The 15,446-nt window shown below is 45.3% G+C and overlaps 1 protein-coding gene across 2 annotated transcripts in view; it reads right to left on the reverse strand.

Annotated features, from left to right (window-relative positions):
• Positions 1–15,446, reverse strand: part of LDB3 (LIM domain binding 3) — a 222,805-nt gene that overhangs the window by 151,248 nt on the left and 56,111 nt on the right. The gene's annotated exons all lie outside the window — the stretch shown is intronic.

The raw sequence follows: 15,446 nt of genomic DNA on the forward strand, positions 1-15,446 counted from the left end.
GTGCACTCTGAAGGCATGCGGCAGCTACTGGTCATGCCTGTCTGTTATTTATAGGTGCTCACAGTACTAAAAACTCATGTAGCAGCTTCCACATATAATGCTTTCTACCATCTCAGGCTGGTTCAGAGACTCTCTCTCATATTGGCAGGCAGTAGCCTGCCCTCAGATATATATACCTTTGTCATCTTGTATCTGGACTTCATATTTATGTACCTCAATAAGAAACTATCAGCTCTAAGAAAACTCCAACTAGTAAACAACACTAATGGTAAGCAGGTTCAGATTCAGCACCTTGTTCTTAGCTTTACACACAAAATTACATGGGTCCAGCATATTACCCAGTTGAAAACCTTGATTAATAACTACACTCCTTGGCTACCTTTACATGTGCTCGGGGGTGGGTGTTTTAATTAGAGAGGTTTCCAGAGAGCCACTCTAACTAAAACACCTCATTGTCACATGTATTAAGCCCCTGCAGGTTTAAAAATAGCTGTGAGATGCTTTATCTAAATCTCATTCAACAAAATAATGGCTGTATCCCAGCAGCCATTTTTAAACCACAGGGGTTTATACACATGACCATGAGGCCACACTGGGGTGTTTTAATTAAAATGTGGAGCTGACTTGATTGAGTCTGCTCTGATGTGTTCTAATTAGAATGCAAACCAGCATATATAGCGACCCCAAGTCTAATGGAGCTCTCTGCCACAAAGGTATAGCTCATCTGGGCAAAAATCAGATCAAAATTGTGGAACAAACCTCTAAGGAAAGGAGGGGCCCTCACAAACTTTACCACATTCCAGCCTAAGTCAGAGTTAAAGTTAAAAGTCTTTTTTTCCTTCACCATGTACATACATTTCAAAACAAACAAACAAACAAACAGAAAACAATCTACCAAAACAAACCACTGAACTGCACATGCAATCCTCCCCCTGGAGAGAAGATGAGAAAGAGAATGAACCACACATGATAGATATTAGTCATTTTGCTGAATGCACTATTAGACGGTGCTCAAAATCAAGAACCCAAGCAGAACAGAACAAACCGTGGCCCTGGGAGTTGCCAACACTGTAATGGGACACAGCACACTAAGTGGTTGAAGGCTATACTTCTAAGACATAAAGTAATTTGCAATCCAGTCACTATAAATAATATATAGCCGGAGTGGACCTTACTGGAGATGGGATCATTCTTTAGCTCCTCAACGGAGATAAAGCCAGTAAGAAATGCATGTACTCTGAATCAGATAGAAATGTATTAAAGTTCTCTGCATTTACTTTACATTTTTTATTAATACCAGCAATTAATGGTAGAAAAATGTTCTACCAGAAAAATGTTCTCTCTGTTTTTTTCTGATCTTAGGAAACTGGAAAAGTTTAAGTCAGTCTCAAGAATGGTATTATGTCCTACGCTTTTTTTGTGTCCTCAGTTGCCTATTGCATTTGGGATGTAAAAAACATGGGACCTAACACATTTCATACTACAAACATAATTAGTCCTAATTCATAGAAAAGTACCAAAGAACTGTGGCGGTTCAAGAGACTCCTATGCTTCTGTACATCTCATTGATCTCAGGGGAAGAACACTCTCTCTTCACTTACATGTGTCATGCTCATACAATCTAGCATTCTGTAAGGTCAAATGAGATTATAGTTGTCATATTTATTTGCACAAATAATCTAGTTAAACATTCTTCTCACTCTCCAAAATATTCCCACAAATGTAATATGAAAAAAGATGGGTAGAGTAAGTTAACATGGAGATAAGGATCGAATATCCAGACAGTTCAATCAATCAGAATCAAATTAATCTGACAGGACTCTAAAAGATTGAAAATCTTGGCTTGAGTGAGATTTTTAGCTCCTTTATTCAATAAAAGGAAATTGGTTTTCTGTCAGTCTAACACCAAAATGTAAGGCTGGCAGATGAAGGCACTTAAAAAAAGTTATCCAGCCATCATTTCTGCAAGGCTGCACCACTTTCTCACCCACTGAGGAAATGTGCTTTCTCTTGCCAAAGAAGTGTTAATTATGCTGTGCTGCTGACACCTCGAGACTCCAGACTGTTGACTCCCAAGTGCCCTGCACACCTGGTCATGCTTATCAAGAATGAAAATGCATTGCCAAATGTAGGTGACACGTAGGGGGTGCACATGCACCCCCCGAGCATGGCGGTGCACCCCCTGCATAAAGGTGCCACTGACACTGCTGGTGGCGCCCGTGGGCAGTCGCCACTCACCATCCCCGCCCCACCACCACCAACACCACCAGCGGCATCTGCAGCTGGTCCATGATCGCCACCGGCCACTGCCAACACTGGCTGGTACTCACCAACCCCTCCAGCCCTCCTGCCACCGAAAGCACTGTGGCCGCCTGCAGGAGCTCCCTGCTTGCTGTTGCCATGATCCTGCCACTGACAGCACCACTGCCACCTGTGGGAGCTCGCCATGCCCCACCCCCCAGCCGCTGGGGGCATGCAGCGCTCATGATTGCGAACATGCCCCAAGATGTGGTCCTTCATGAAGGTACAACTGTGTGTAACTACACAGAAATTCCCTTCATTGGTCTACAGGTCTCCTTACATAGACTCATAGATGCTAAGGTCAGAAGGGACCTCAAAGGAGCATTGAGTATGACCCCCTGCCCATGGCAGGAAAAAGTGCTGGGGTCATGTGACCCCAGCCATGTGCTTATCCAAGCCACTAGGAAGAACTCCCTTATTAATCAATGTAGAGTACACAATTGAGAGCTGCAGCCTGGATAGTCAAATAGTGGATTAGGTGAAACGAGTGTTAGTCCCCTGAACCTAACATGCGACTGGTTCCACTGAATTCAACAGCATATTTATATGTGCTTGCAGGATTGGGAGTTGCCAAGTTTCTTTTTAGTTGTTCTTTCACCCCCTCTTTTTTAAATTTGGATTCATTTCAAGGCAGATTTTCATTATCGCTTCTCCTAAGAGGTCAGATGTTACTTAATGTTTGGGAACTTACCTATAAATATGTCCCTTCAGATTGTTGACAGCTTTGTAGTTCCTTGAATTTTTTAGTCTGTGCCCCTTTTTTCCTTTATGCAGATCCTGGTTCAGGCACAATTTAGCTTGCTTCCCGTTAAGAGCATGAGCAATAAACTGAGAGTTTTGTATGTTTTACAATTGGCTGTTATACTAGAATAACTTTTTTCTTCTTACCTCATTCTTCTTAATGCATTTTACTGTAAATAACTAATGCCACATTATTTTATTGCAACTTTGTAGGATTCTTTTTGATCTATTCAGCAAGAATGAAGCCTGAACTCAAACACTAAAAGGGCATTTGAGATGAAAGGAAGAGTTTTAATTTGGCACTCAGTGGCCTGGAGCCACTTCTAATATTCACCAGCTCAAAATAGCTTTGACTTTGAATACGTCCTGTAGTTCCAGGCAAAGATTTGGCTTTTGTGCGAAGTGCCTTTGACTGGTCTGTCCCAATTGGACAAAAGCCTCCTGCGGCGGGACCCGAGGCTGGGTTGACTAAACCAGAGAAAGAAATAGAAAGTCCTGAAAAGAGGGCATACTTACCACCCACAGGAAAAGCAGAGCCGCATCGAGAAGGGCTGCTGGCATGATTCATTAGCCACTTTTATTGCCGGCTGGGAACAGCGCTGGCAGATGACATCACCAAAAACCACTGCCTGGCAGATTTAAAAGCTGGCGGCAGGAAAATGGAGGGGGGAAGCAGGAGAGCGCACCTCTCTATGCGAGCACCTCTCTATTCAACACTGGTCAGGCCACAGGTGGAGTACTGTGTCCAGTTCTGGGCACCCCGCTTCAAGAGGGATGTGGACAACATTGAGAGGGTCCAGAGGAGGGCCACCCACATAATCCGGGAACAGCAGGGCAGACTCTACAACGAAAGGCTACGGGACCTGAACCTGTTCAGCCTTCACAAGAGAAGGCTGAGGGGGGACCTTGTGACTGTCTATAAACTCACTAGGGGGGACCAGAAGGGTTTGGGGGAGACCTTGTTTCCCCTAGCGCCCCCTGGGATAACAAGGAATAACGGCCACAAGTTGTTGGAGAGTAAGTTTAGATTAGAAATCCATAGGAACTACTTCACAGTTAAGGCGGCTAGGATCTGGATCCAACTTCCAAGGGAGTTCTTACTCTTTAAGAAGCGGCTTGATACCTACCTGGCTGGGGTCATTTGAGCCCAGTTTCCCCCCTGCCTAGGCAGGGGGTCAGACTTGAAGATCTACAAGGTCCCTTCCGACCCTACTTCTATGATTCTATGTGTAATGTCTGTCCCAAGCCTTAGTGGGTTCCTTTCACTGCCATCTTCCAGAGGCAGATACTCTGCTATGAATAGCATATTCCTGGATGTCAGTCTGACTCAGCACATAGCAGACCAGAAATGGTTACTACTCACTCCCATACCTTGTCCACTACTGAGTTGGTAGTTGGTAGGCTAGGGTGCATGCAAGAGGAATGGCACATTCAGAGGTGCTGTCCTGGAGATCAACATACGAAACATGCTGTCTGCCTCAGCAATCAGTACAGCTGAAAGCAAAAGGTCCAAATGCATATTTTGGGAAGAGCAAGAGATAAACTTGGTGAAATGGCCATTATTCACATGTCCAAGGTAATATGAACCCCCCCAAGGAGATCTTCATGTAGGAGTGTACTTCCTGGAACTACATAGTGAATATTCCTCTTTCCTCCCAAGAATAGTGTTGACCCTCACCCCCTCCTGTACTAACTATATTATCACTGCTCTCTGTGGGTAGAAAAAAAAGCAGATACAGGCAGTCCTCGGACTTGTGACACAATTGGTTCCTGAAAACCTTGTCTTAAGTTGAAACGTAACTTGGAACCAATTTTCTCATAAGAAACAATGTTATAAATGGGGGACTAGTTCCTGAACGATAGCCCAATACCCTATTTTCACCAAAAATACCCCAGAATTTTGTACTTGATCAATTATAAGTGAGTAATATAGCTGCATTGATGTATTTATATTGTAAATAGCAATCATATTGATTTGGAAAGACTTCTTTGAGGTGACTTTGCTGGACTTTTTGAAAGGCTCTTGGTTGGACTTTTTGAAGGGTTCTTGGCTGGAGTCTTCTCAGGAGTCTTGGCTGCAGGTTTTTCTGGAGTCTCGTCTGCTTTCTTAAAGAAAGTGTCCAAGAAAGTTTGGACAGATTTTCTCCAGGGAGAGAAGTGACGCAGCGAACTTGTTCACTGCTGTGGCGTTGCATCGGATCAAGCATTGTAACTCGAAACTGACATCATAAAGTAGAAACAGGTGTCAATTTATATACGTTGTAAGTGCGAAATGTTGTAACTCGAAACGTTGTAAGTTGAGGATGGCCTGTACTGCAGTCATCCATGTATTTTTCCACATTCAGAGTCCAAATGACTCATTTCACAATTAAAAGAAACAAGAAGAAAGTACTTCATTAGAGAAATCTGTATGGGAGTCTCCTTTATAACAGATTGTATCATTTGTCTCATAAAATGGGACCCAGTCTTGTATTCTTGCAAATTTGAAGATTCAGCATACAAAAACCAGTATCACAACAGTTACACACCTGCATGCATCATCATGTTTCAATTGGCTGGGGGATGTTCACTTGTAAGGAATAACGAAAATGTCAGTTGCAGTCATCTGAAATTAAATTTTGTGGTTTAAAAACTGCTGCTTAAATCTGTTCCCAGGTGAGCAGGTGCAACTTGCTTTGTAATAGCAATGTAGCGTGAAGCAAATGGGAATTATACCCATATAACAGAGAAGAATTTGACACAAACAACAACAGTCCTGAAAACAGAAGACAGAAGGCCTGGCACTGGAGTATGAGAGTTTGTCTTGATTCCCAACAGAGGAGATAGATGAAAGAATTGAAAGCAAAAAGAAACAATGTTGTTTTATATTCTCCCTTTGCCTTGAATAATGAGAAGTGTAGATGTTGCTAAGGCTATTGTTCATCTTTTACAGAGGCCTACTGTGTGTTGATACTGTTTCTGGCTCAGAGCGGCTGTGTCAGAAAACCCTGCCACTGCAGCTGCCAGCACAAATGCTTAACAAGCAATTATTGAAAAATCAAGGCCAACTGAAATCTAAGAAGACACTATCTAAAATTATTTCATTTGTGGAGAAACAGAGACCACAATGCCAAGCTGACCCCTCCCCCCCACAATAATAATAATACTATATTAGTCTCCCAAGGAAATTGTAAGAGACTGCAAGCTTCCTATTTCATTTCTGTGGTGTGGTTTTACAAATATCCTATATCCACTAGGTCTACTTCAAATACACCCATCAAGATGCATGTGGACAATAACTTTGAATTTTTTCATTTCAAATTCATCACCTCTGGTAAAAGAAGGTGGCATGTGCTTAACAAAATACTAGCAAATAGCATACACCATTTTCTTTGTTTAAAAATGTTCCCTTGAACTGTGCTGTGTCATATCTATCAGCTTGGAAACCACACTACAGTAATGTAGTTGCATACCTCCTCTTCACTTGTCCCACAGTGGCTTCCATGGGAGATAAGGGTAGTCAGTTCATAGAAGTATTAAGCTCAAAGTTTTCCCAGAATACTGTTTCTCACTGCTAGCAATGCATGCTGTACTGTTGCCCTGTGGGGTCAGGCCAACTTTCAGGATCTCAATATTGTGATGTTAGACAGGAGGGTGTGACACAATTGCACATATACAAACACACAAATCTATTAGGTGCATACACACACACACTACCAGCTCAGGCACATACACATCCAAACCAGCCTAGGCACATACATACCTATCATGCATACCTACCAGTTCAAGCGCATACACTATATACCCCAAAAGTTAGACACAGATCACTAATTCATATGTCATGCACACAATGCCATATATATATATATATATATATATACACACACATGCACTCACCAGTTCACACACATACAACCCACCTACACATATACACAGGTAAGTTCCTAACTTGGATGGTATAGTACGTATGTGTGTGTTTGGGGTACCTGGGGGAAGGTTAAGGTGAGAGAGAGAGAGAGTTAAAGTGTAGGGAATGAAAGCTGCCAGAACCAGGATTAGAACCGGTGGACTACAGAGAAGCTGGCTGAGAAACTGAGGCTTGGGTTTACTTAAGGTAGACTGGGGATGGAAACTCAGGCAGACAGCTGAGATTGGGGGCAGGGGAAGGGGCAGATAAGTGGTGGCAAGGAGGAGACAGCCAGAAAAGAAACTGAGGCAGAAACATGGTTGCTCAGGGGAAAAGGAAAAGGCAGTGGGGATAAGACAGTAGGAAAGAAACAGGGGGTTTGGAGGCAGAGAGGAGCTCAGGACAGGTGTTGGAGGTGGCAGTGAGCCAGAAGCAGGAGAGGGAGAAATGAGACAGAAGTTAGAGGAGTGAGGAGCAGAGATCGGAGCAAGGCCAAACCACAGTAAAACAAAACCCAATGTAGCGGTCCAAATAACAGTTTTATTAAACAGACAACACACTACACAGCCCCATGAAGTTATTGGTTCACACACACACACACACACACACACACACACACACACACACACTCTTTCTCTCTCTCTCTCACACACACACAATGGCAGCAGGAGAAAGAGACTTAGTGGAAGGGCTGGAGTCCAGGTAGGGAAGAGAAGCAGAGTCCAAGTCCTTGGTTAAAGAGAGGGTGGGGGGTGATAGCTACCTATCCAGGTTGGAAAGGGGTCCTTGTCTAGTAGGTGTTGTCCAGAGGCGGGTCGCTGCCAGGGCCTCTGGGTTCATAGGTGGTGTGGCATGGTGCTGGTCCAGATGGAGAGGGCATCCCACTGGGTCTGTCTTTACTGCCCCTTTTTATAGGGGCAGACCTTGTGTGACCCTAGTGACAGGAAGCATGCCCAGGCAAGGGTCAGCCCCTGGTGTACTGAGCATGTGTGCTCCATACAGGGATGTGCAGTTTCGGGTGTCTGTAATGGTGGAGTACAATGGTAGAGTTGGTGGTTCTGCAGGGTCTTTTGTCTTACAAATGCTGGGTTCTTGTCTCTGTTCCTGGGTGAGGTCCATGGTTCCTGGATGAATCAATGCGAGGTGATGGCCTGGTCATTACAGGCCATTCAGTAGAGGCCTGCTACCATTGTATTTCAATAATTTCCAATCACTCTCATTCATTCGGGAACCAATTTACATGGGAGGGATACGTGACTCATACAGTTGCAACACAGGGGATGCTTGGGCAGAGGACACAAGATAGAGACTTGACATACAAAATGGAAACTTGACATGACTTTGGCTCACTTACAAACACAGGCCTAAACCATACAATATCCATGTGAAACAATAACAATCAATATGAAAATGATAATAATACAATATACAACAGTAAAAATCAATACAAACCTAATAATAATATAATATAAAACAGTGGATATCCAAAACCAAAAACTTGCTACCAAAATAAAAATGTTAAAGCTTATCCTAAGTCTGAGTTTGCTTATGCTTGTCTATACGGAATAGAGAGGGAGAGAAAGAAAAGCCAGAAATAATTGGGGAAGGGAATGCATATCTATCGTGTGTGTGTCTGTGTGTGTGTGTGTGTATTAAAAAAGAAAAACTGGGGGTTTTGCTACAGTACAGTATCCAATCCTGAAATGACTTGGGAAGATTTTATAGTTTTACTGACAGAAATCAAAACAATATTTTGAAATGGGAAATTTTAAAGTTTAGTAGTGTTCCTCCTGCTGAAGGCTTTTACTGATTCAAAGACATAAGACTAATAAATAAGGTGATGGTGAAAAAGGAATCTCTCTCAGCGTAGAATGCCACAACAATTATTCAGTCAAATACTGTTTGAATTAAAGAGCACAGAGAGGATGCACTAACTCTGATAAATTATTTGCATGCAGTCTCTCTCCCTTTCTTATTATATCCCACCAGTAATGTTTGGATAAGCTAAGGAAAGAGGCCACTTGAGCTGTGACAGAGTGGTCCCCAAACAGATGAGGCAACACAATCAGTGCCTTTTATTTTTGGGTAATAGAAGGAAGATGGATGCTAGAGAGGTAACCTGAATTAGCAGGTTTTTACCCCCTCCCATTAAGTATTTCTTCACCTAGGTTTCCTACTCTTGGCTTTTCTCCTGTTGAGCACCCGGGGGGAAGTAGGGCACAGACGTTTAAAAATAATGAAGAAAAAGATATTCCTGGATGAAAGTCCCTTTAGATTGGTATAAACAAAGCATTCACTAAACTAACTTTAATTTTGTTTGTGAGCCCTTGTCAGGGAGCATGTGAGGGGGTGCACGCTCAGAAAGCACAACATAGATTACTCTTATTTCAAGACAGAGGTCAAGGAACAAGGAGGTAGGCAACCACTGAAGTAAGGTTTTAACATGAGTTCCTCAAGCCTCTGAAAACCCATGAAAGAGGAGGTGCTAAGGAGGGGCATTTACAAAGTAAATTCTAAGTCTTGGTGTTAATAAGTGTCAGGGCCTAGTGGTTGAGTGCCTTGGCACAGTGGAACTTTCTAGCACAAGGGACGGTGAGATTTTGTACGAGGGAATTTCTTGGCACGGTGGAGAACCCCGGCGTGGAAAGGTTCCCGCCACTCATATGCAAATTCAGACACTACTATTGGCCGGTTCTAAATTATTCCTACGTGGTGACTAGCAATTGGCTCGCTAGCCGTATAAAAGGTTGGAGCAGTTTCCACCCAAGTTGGAGAACTCCGCACCCATCTCAAAGTGAACGTGGTGGACTGATCAACTGCTGACAACTCCCCATCGCTGACCATCCCAACATACCCCCGTGTCCTGCATGCTCGTATTCAGACCCATTAGAAAGATATCTCGTCTTATCAGAGCTCCTCGGTTAAACTGAAACTGAAGTTTGAAGTTAACTTTCTTCCTACGCTGTACATCTCGACAGTGTAAGTAAAGCCATCTTTGTTTGAACCAGTACGCGTTTGTGCCTAATTCTACTCCAGCGGTCGAAAGTACCCATCTGTATGTGCTGGGTTTGTGGCCACAAACCAGTCGACACTTTCCCGGATCCCCCTTGGCCCCCACATGGCGTCACGAACAGGATCAGGATCAGGACTGGGAACAGGATCAGGATTGGGATTTGGGGAAGACCCGATGGAGTTAGAATTAGTTGGGAGCTGCCCCTGGCATAATGGGAGACGCCACGTGTCGAACGCCGCAGAACTAGGCACCCACATCGCCTATCATAAGGCAGGCGGAATAAGTGAAAGGTGCGTCAGCGGCTACCTTTCGCTGAAGGGGGAAGAAGAGGATTTGGAAGAATGGGAAGCACATCTACACCCCGGAGCGTTCGGGTGTGTGATGAGCAGTGAGCGGGTCTTGTTTAAGCCCCGGGAGGAAGGGGGCACCGCATCCTTCGCCGGGTTCGAGCTGAGTGAGGTGAGCCCGACCCTCAGCCAGGAGTTTGCCCGCTATGCGCGACTCATGCGGGAGGGTGGAGAACCGACGCCGACTGACCGGTTCAGTCCCCCAGCCCTGGTGTTTGGGTTGAAGGGCCGTGAGGTTCTTTCCAAGCTTCGCGAAGGTCTAGAGGCGGAGGAACACGCCACGGCCGAGAGGGCAGGCCTGAAAGACAAGGGGAGAATGTTGAGTGTACTGTTCCGCGCCGTAACAACGTTGCTGCGGAAGAATGCAGATTTGGAAGCCCAACTGCTCGCAGCCGTTCAGGAGGCTAAAGAAGCAGCAGTAGAGAAAAGCCCCCAGTCGACGCCACTCCAAGATGGCGCTGAGGAAGGAGCGAGCTGCCCGGAGAACCCGGAAGAGAAGGGCAGAGTTTCAGGAGAATCGGCGGGAATCCGCCCAGCAACCCCGCCCACCGAGGTGACGTCACTCCTGGCAGTCCTGCCTCCTTATCACGGGGAGGGGGCATTGAGTGGAGGGTTACATCCGCCCCTCCCACCAGATACAGCAACAGCTCCGACAGCAGCTTGTTCTGCAGCGACAGTCAGCCGAGTAAGTAACGTGCAGGGTACAGTCCACACCACCTATCGCGCCCGCACTTGGACTGAGTTACAGGAACTGTGTAAAGAATCAAAGATAAAGCCTGAAGAGACTCTAGCCATGTGGTTAGGACATCTGGTCGTGGGATTCGGATCTGACTTGTTAGACTTGGAAGAGGCTAGTTTCCTAACCCAACAAGCCTCGTGGAGTAGAGGGCACACCACTGACATAGACCTAGTGACGTGCAATGTTCATTGGCCCATTCCACTTCCAGCGCTTGTCGCGGGCCAGGTCGATCACAAATCCCACATGTGGCACGACGGCCGCCCATCGAAGATTAGTGCAGAGCAGATTCTACTGGTGATAATAGGAAGCTCATACTGTTCCTGGAACTCCTGAGCGCACGCGCTGGGACTGACAGCGCCCCAGCAGTGAAGACCGTGGCTTCACCGCCACCTGAAAAACCCAGGAACTGTTCCGGTGACTTTCAATGGCATAGAAGCCCGTGTTGAAGTTTATGGAGGAAGGAATGCCACCATCCTTCGAATCCTCCTCAACCCACTAGCTGGCCAACCTGCGAGTAATCTTTTACGACAACTCCCATGGTTACAGGCCCTCATGAAGTTGGACACAGGAACCTCTAGCGAGTTAGAGCGAACATGGCAACCGCCGCAAAGAACATCAGAGGAGAGGATCATGTTTGGATTCCTCCTGCATCATTCTAGGCTCACGAAGCAGCAGCTGCAAATCCTGGGAGACGCGGGCCAATGGCAACTGGCCTATGAACTAGGTTTCCAGTATCCAAGAGAGTCAGACGATGACTCCGGGATGTCCTCATCTCGCTGAGCATAGACAAGACCACGCAGTGTCTGTGCATGGATCGTCATCCATGACGGTGCATCTGCGGGGGTGTGAGAGTCGTCCAGAGCCGAGTCGTGTCCGAGCACCTGTATCGTGTGCTTTGAAAAAAGTGGGAAGCCGCGAAAAAAAAAATCTGATTAGCTGTTCCATTGCGCGCGCGGCTCCATATAGATATTGTAATATAAGTTAATTAACTGTTCAAAGAATTCTTTCTCAACAGTTGTTTTGTCCGAGGCTCGGGATACGTGTCAGGGGCGGACCCAGAGAGAGAGGTGGAGAAGACGCAGAAGCCTGACTTCGCCATGACACCTATTGAACTCCTCGTAATTGAACTTTTTGTAGCCAATATACTTATGTGTGTTTGTGTTTGTATTGGTTATTATTTGATTCGATCTGTTGAGGACGAACTTTTTTTGTTGTATGTTTTTGTATATAACTGTTTACCTCATGAACTCCCCGAGAGGAACGACGATTTAGATGACGTGCATGTGCTCCAATTTCCAGCTGTGCCATCAGCAAGGGGGCATGTCAGGGCCTAGTGGTTGAGTGCCTCGGCACAGTGGAACTTTCTAGCACAAGGCACGGTGAGATTTTGTACGAGGGAATTTCTTGGCACGGTGGAGAACCCCGGTGTGGAAAGGTTCCCGCCACTCATATGCAAATTCAGACACTACTATTGGCTGGTTCTAAATTATTCCTACGTGGCGACTAGCAATTGGCTTGCTAGCCGTATAAAAGGTTGGAGCAGTTTCCGCCCAAGTTGGAGAACTCCGCGCCCATCTCGGAGTGAACGTGGCGGACTGATCAACCGCTGTCGACTCCCCGTCGCCGACCATCCCGATGTACCCCCGTGTCCTGCATGCTTGTATTCAGACCCGTTAGAAAGATATCTCATCTTATCAGAGCTCCTCAGTTAAACTGAAACTGAAGTTTGAAGTTAACTTTCTTCCTACGCTGTACGTCTCGACAGTGTAAGTAAAACCATCTTTGTTTGAACCAGTACGCATTTGTGCCTAATTCTACTCCAGCGGTCGAAAGTACCCATCTGTATGAGCTGGGTTTGTGGCCACAACCCAGTTGACCCTTTCCCAGATCCCCCTCGGCCCCCACAATAAGTACTTTCCATGTCAAAAAGGTGAGGCTCCAAAAATGTTACGCACTCTTATTAGCATGACTCCTGCTTTTGATAGATATGCTTTTGACTTGGCTTGGACATTCCAAAGTACTCAGAAAGGTTGTTCTTGTGGCATTTGAATTGCCAAAAAGAGACAGAATCTTGCTCTGACAAGCATTGCAGCCGAGGTCAGCAGCATCAGGGGGCTCTGATAGTCCCTAATAATCTTTGGCTAAGAAATCATATCTTGTGGAAGTAGATTAGATTGAGAAATACAGCCCAGTGGTTATACAGTAAAGAATGTATTTGACAGGAGTCCTGTAGTCTCAATTCAGAATGAAGGGATAAATTGCAGCTAAACAATAATAGCACCAGTACAGTGCAGGCACTCAGTGATCTGTAGCTCAGAGGGGCTCTTGATGACAATGGTGTTTGTAGTCCAGTGTTGGTCTAACCCACTTCTCTACCTTCAACTCTAGGGCTGTATGTAGACTAAATTAGGGGAGTGTGTGCATGACACTTTAAAGTGGGCTAAATGCTTTTGCACCACTTTAATGGTGTTGATGTTTGCATGCCTTGACGGTATATTGCACATTAATTCCATCCATGGGTGACTGGTGCCTCCTGAGTCTGGGGGGGGCACCAAATTGTCAACCGGGGGGGGGTGTCCCTCCCAGTGGCCGATCTCTGAGCTAGCGGCAAAACTGGAAATGCATTTCTGCCAGCACAACCAGTTTCACGCTGGCACTTCCAGGGGGTGCATGGACAATTTCAGGGGGTACATGTGCACCCCCTATGTGTTGCCAATGATTACAGCTGCTGTAGAAAATTTGGTGGCATAATACACCTTAAATTACTTGGGGCACAGCAAGCTAAAACTCCTCTGAGGAGTTTTAGTTTGCTGCCTCTGTAGCTGTGGAATGAAGCACTGGGCTCCATGCAGCTCAGGGGCTCCACAGAAAGTCCTGCAGGCAGCCTGGCAGCAGCCCAGGAAGGCAGGCTTTGCTCAAGAAAAGCAGTGAGCCTGATCCCCACCTGGAGCCTGTCTGCCTGCCTGAGCTGTGCAGGAGCCAGGTGCTTCCCGCCATGGCTGCGGTGCCCCCCGGGACCGCCCAAGCTGGAGGCCCTGCAGGCAGGTGCTGCCTGGGGGGGCCATCACTGCCATGGAGGGAAGCATCAGCACCCGCCCCCCCCAGCCCAGGGACCACTCTGTCCACCGGCAGCTCGCCCTCCCCTCCCCACTACCAGAGAGGCAGGTAAGTCAGTGGGGTGTGTGCATGACACAGGGGTTTAATCAGCCCTAAATTGAAGCAGTGTTTTTAAAAACCCACTGCTTCAATTTAGGGCCCCCATTTCATCTACACACGCCCTATGTCCTTTAAACATTCCCATTTTTTTTTAAATGCAATTCTACATCTAATGACAGCAGAATGCAAAACAACCAGAGTAATTGGGGCCCACCCCATACAGTTATGAAAATGTGTCACTGTGGCCCTCCAGAAAAATGAACACTTAACATTATATGATCATGCTAGTGTAGGGATAAGTGTAGCAAAACTGTTGTATGTTTAACTTTGTTTTATTTAGGGTTACATTTTCAGCATTTTTAGCTAATGCTGGATCAAAATGCCCTTATTCGGTTGTTCTACTATGATTGTACCATTGATGAACCATTTCAGGCTCAGGACCCTTATAAAGCTCCACCCCAAAGGTGTGACCATAATTTTGAAGTACCTACATGGTGTAGGAGCCAAAGGTCCATTCTGAGGAAATACTTAGGTTCTTAAACTTAATCTAATTAATATTCTTAGGAGCCTAAATGCATATGTCATATATTCTAGTCACATAGATTCCCTTATGTCATTTCAGTTGGTTATTACACCTCACAGAAAGGAAACCAGTTGCTTATTTAGAGCTAAAGCTTCTTTTATAGGTGTGGGGCGCACATCTGTCATGGATGTTTGAGCACATTCAGCTAAAACTGGTGAAAAATTCCTTATCTCCCAAAGCTTTTATGTTGAAAAATGCCATTTCGTCAAAATAGAAAGGATCTGCAGAATGAAATTGTTTTTTTTTGGGCCAGCCCTATGTAACATACAGATTTCATGGAGCAATTTGGGAGAGAATAAACTAATCACCAAAAAGTGAAATAAACACTTTAGTCTCATGCAATCTGCTCTAAAAAAAGGTGAGAGACATGGCTTGGCTACCTGCTTTGCTCAGACAAATCCTGAAGTTCTATATTTTTCAATGTAAAGAGCTTCACATTTTAGAAATAGTAATTAAAGATGCAGCTCATCACCAGGAGAACCACTCTCCAATTCTTGACTTTGCATAGAGTTTTATAAAGCAGAAATGCTAAATACTGCTCAGCTTACTATTGCTTGTGTTATATTGGTAGATCCTGAAATCAAAATGCAGAAACTGTATACACACAGAGTAAGGGAGAGAGCTCAGGCCCTGACAGCCTTATACTGCAACCAGATAACTTATTTGAAAGTAAAGGGAAT

This window comes from Alligator mississippiensis, chromosome 6 (genome assembly GCF_030867095.1).
Source record: "Alligator mississippiensis isolate rAllMis1 chromosome 6, rAllMis1, whole genome shotgun sequence".
In the NCBI taxonomy this organism is placed as follows: domain Eukaryota; kingdom Metazoa; phylum Chordata; order Crocodylia; family Alligatoridae; genus Alligator; species Alligator mississippiensis.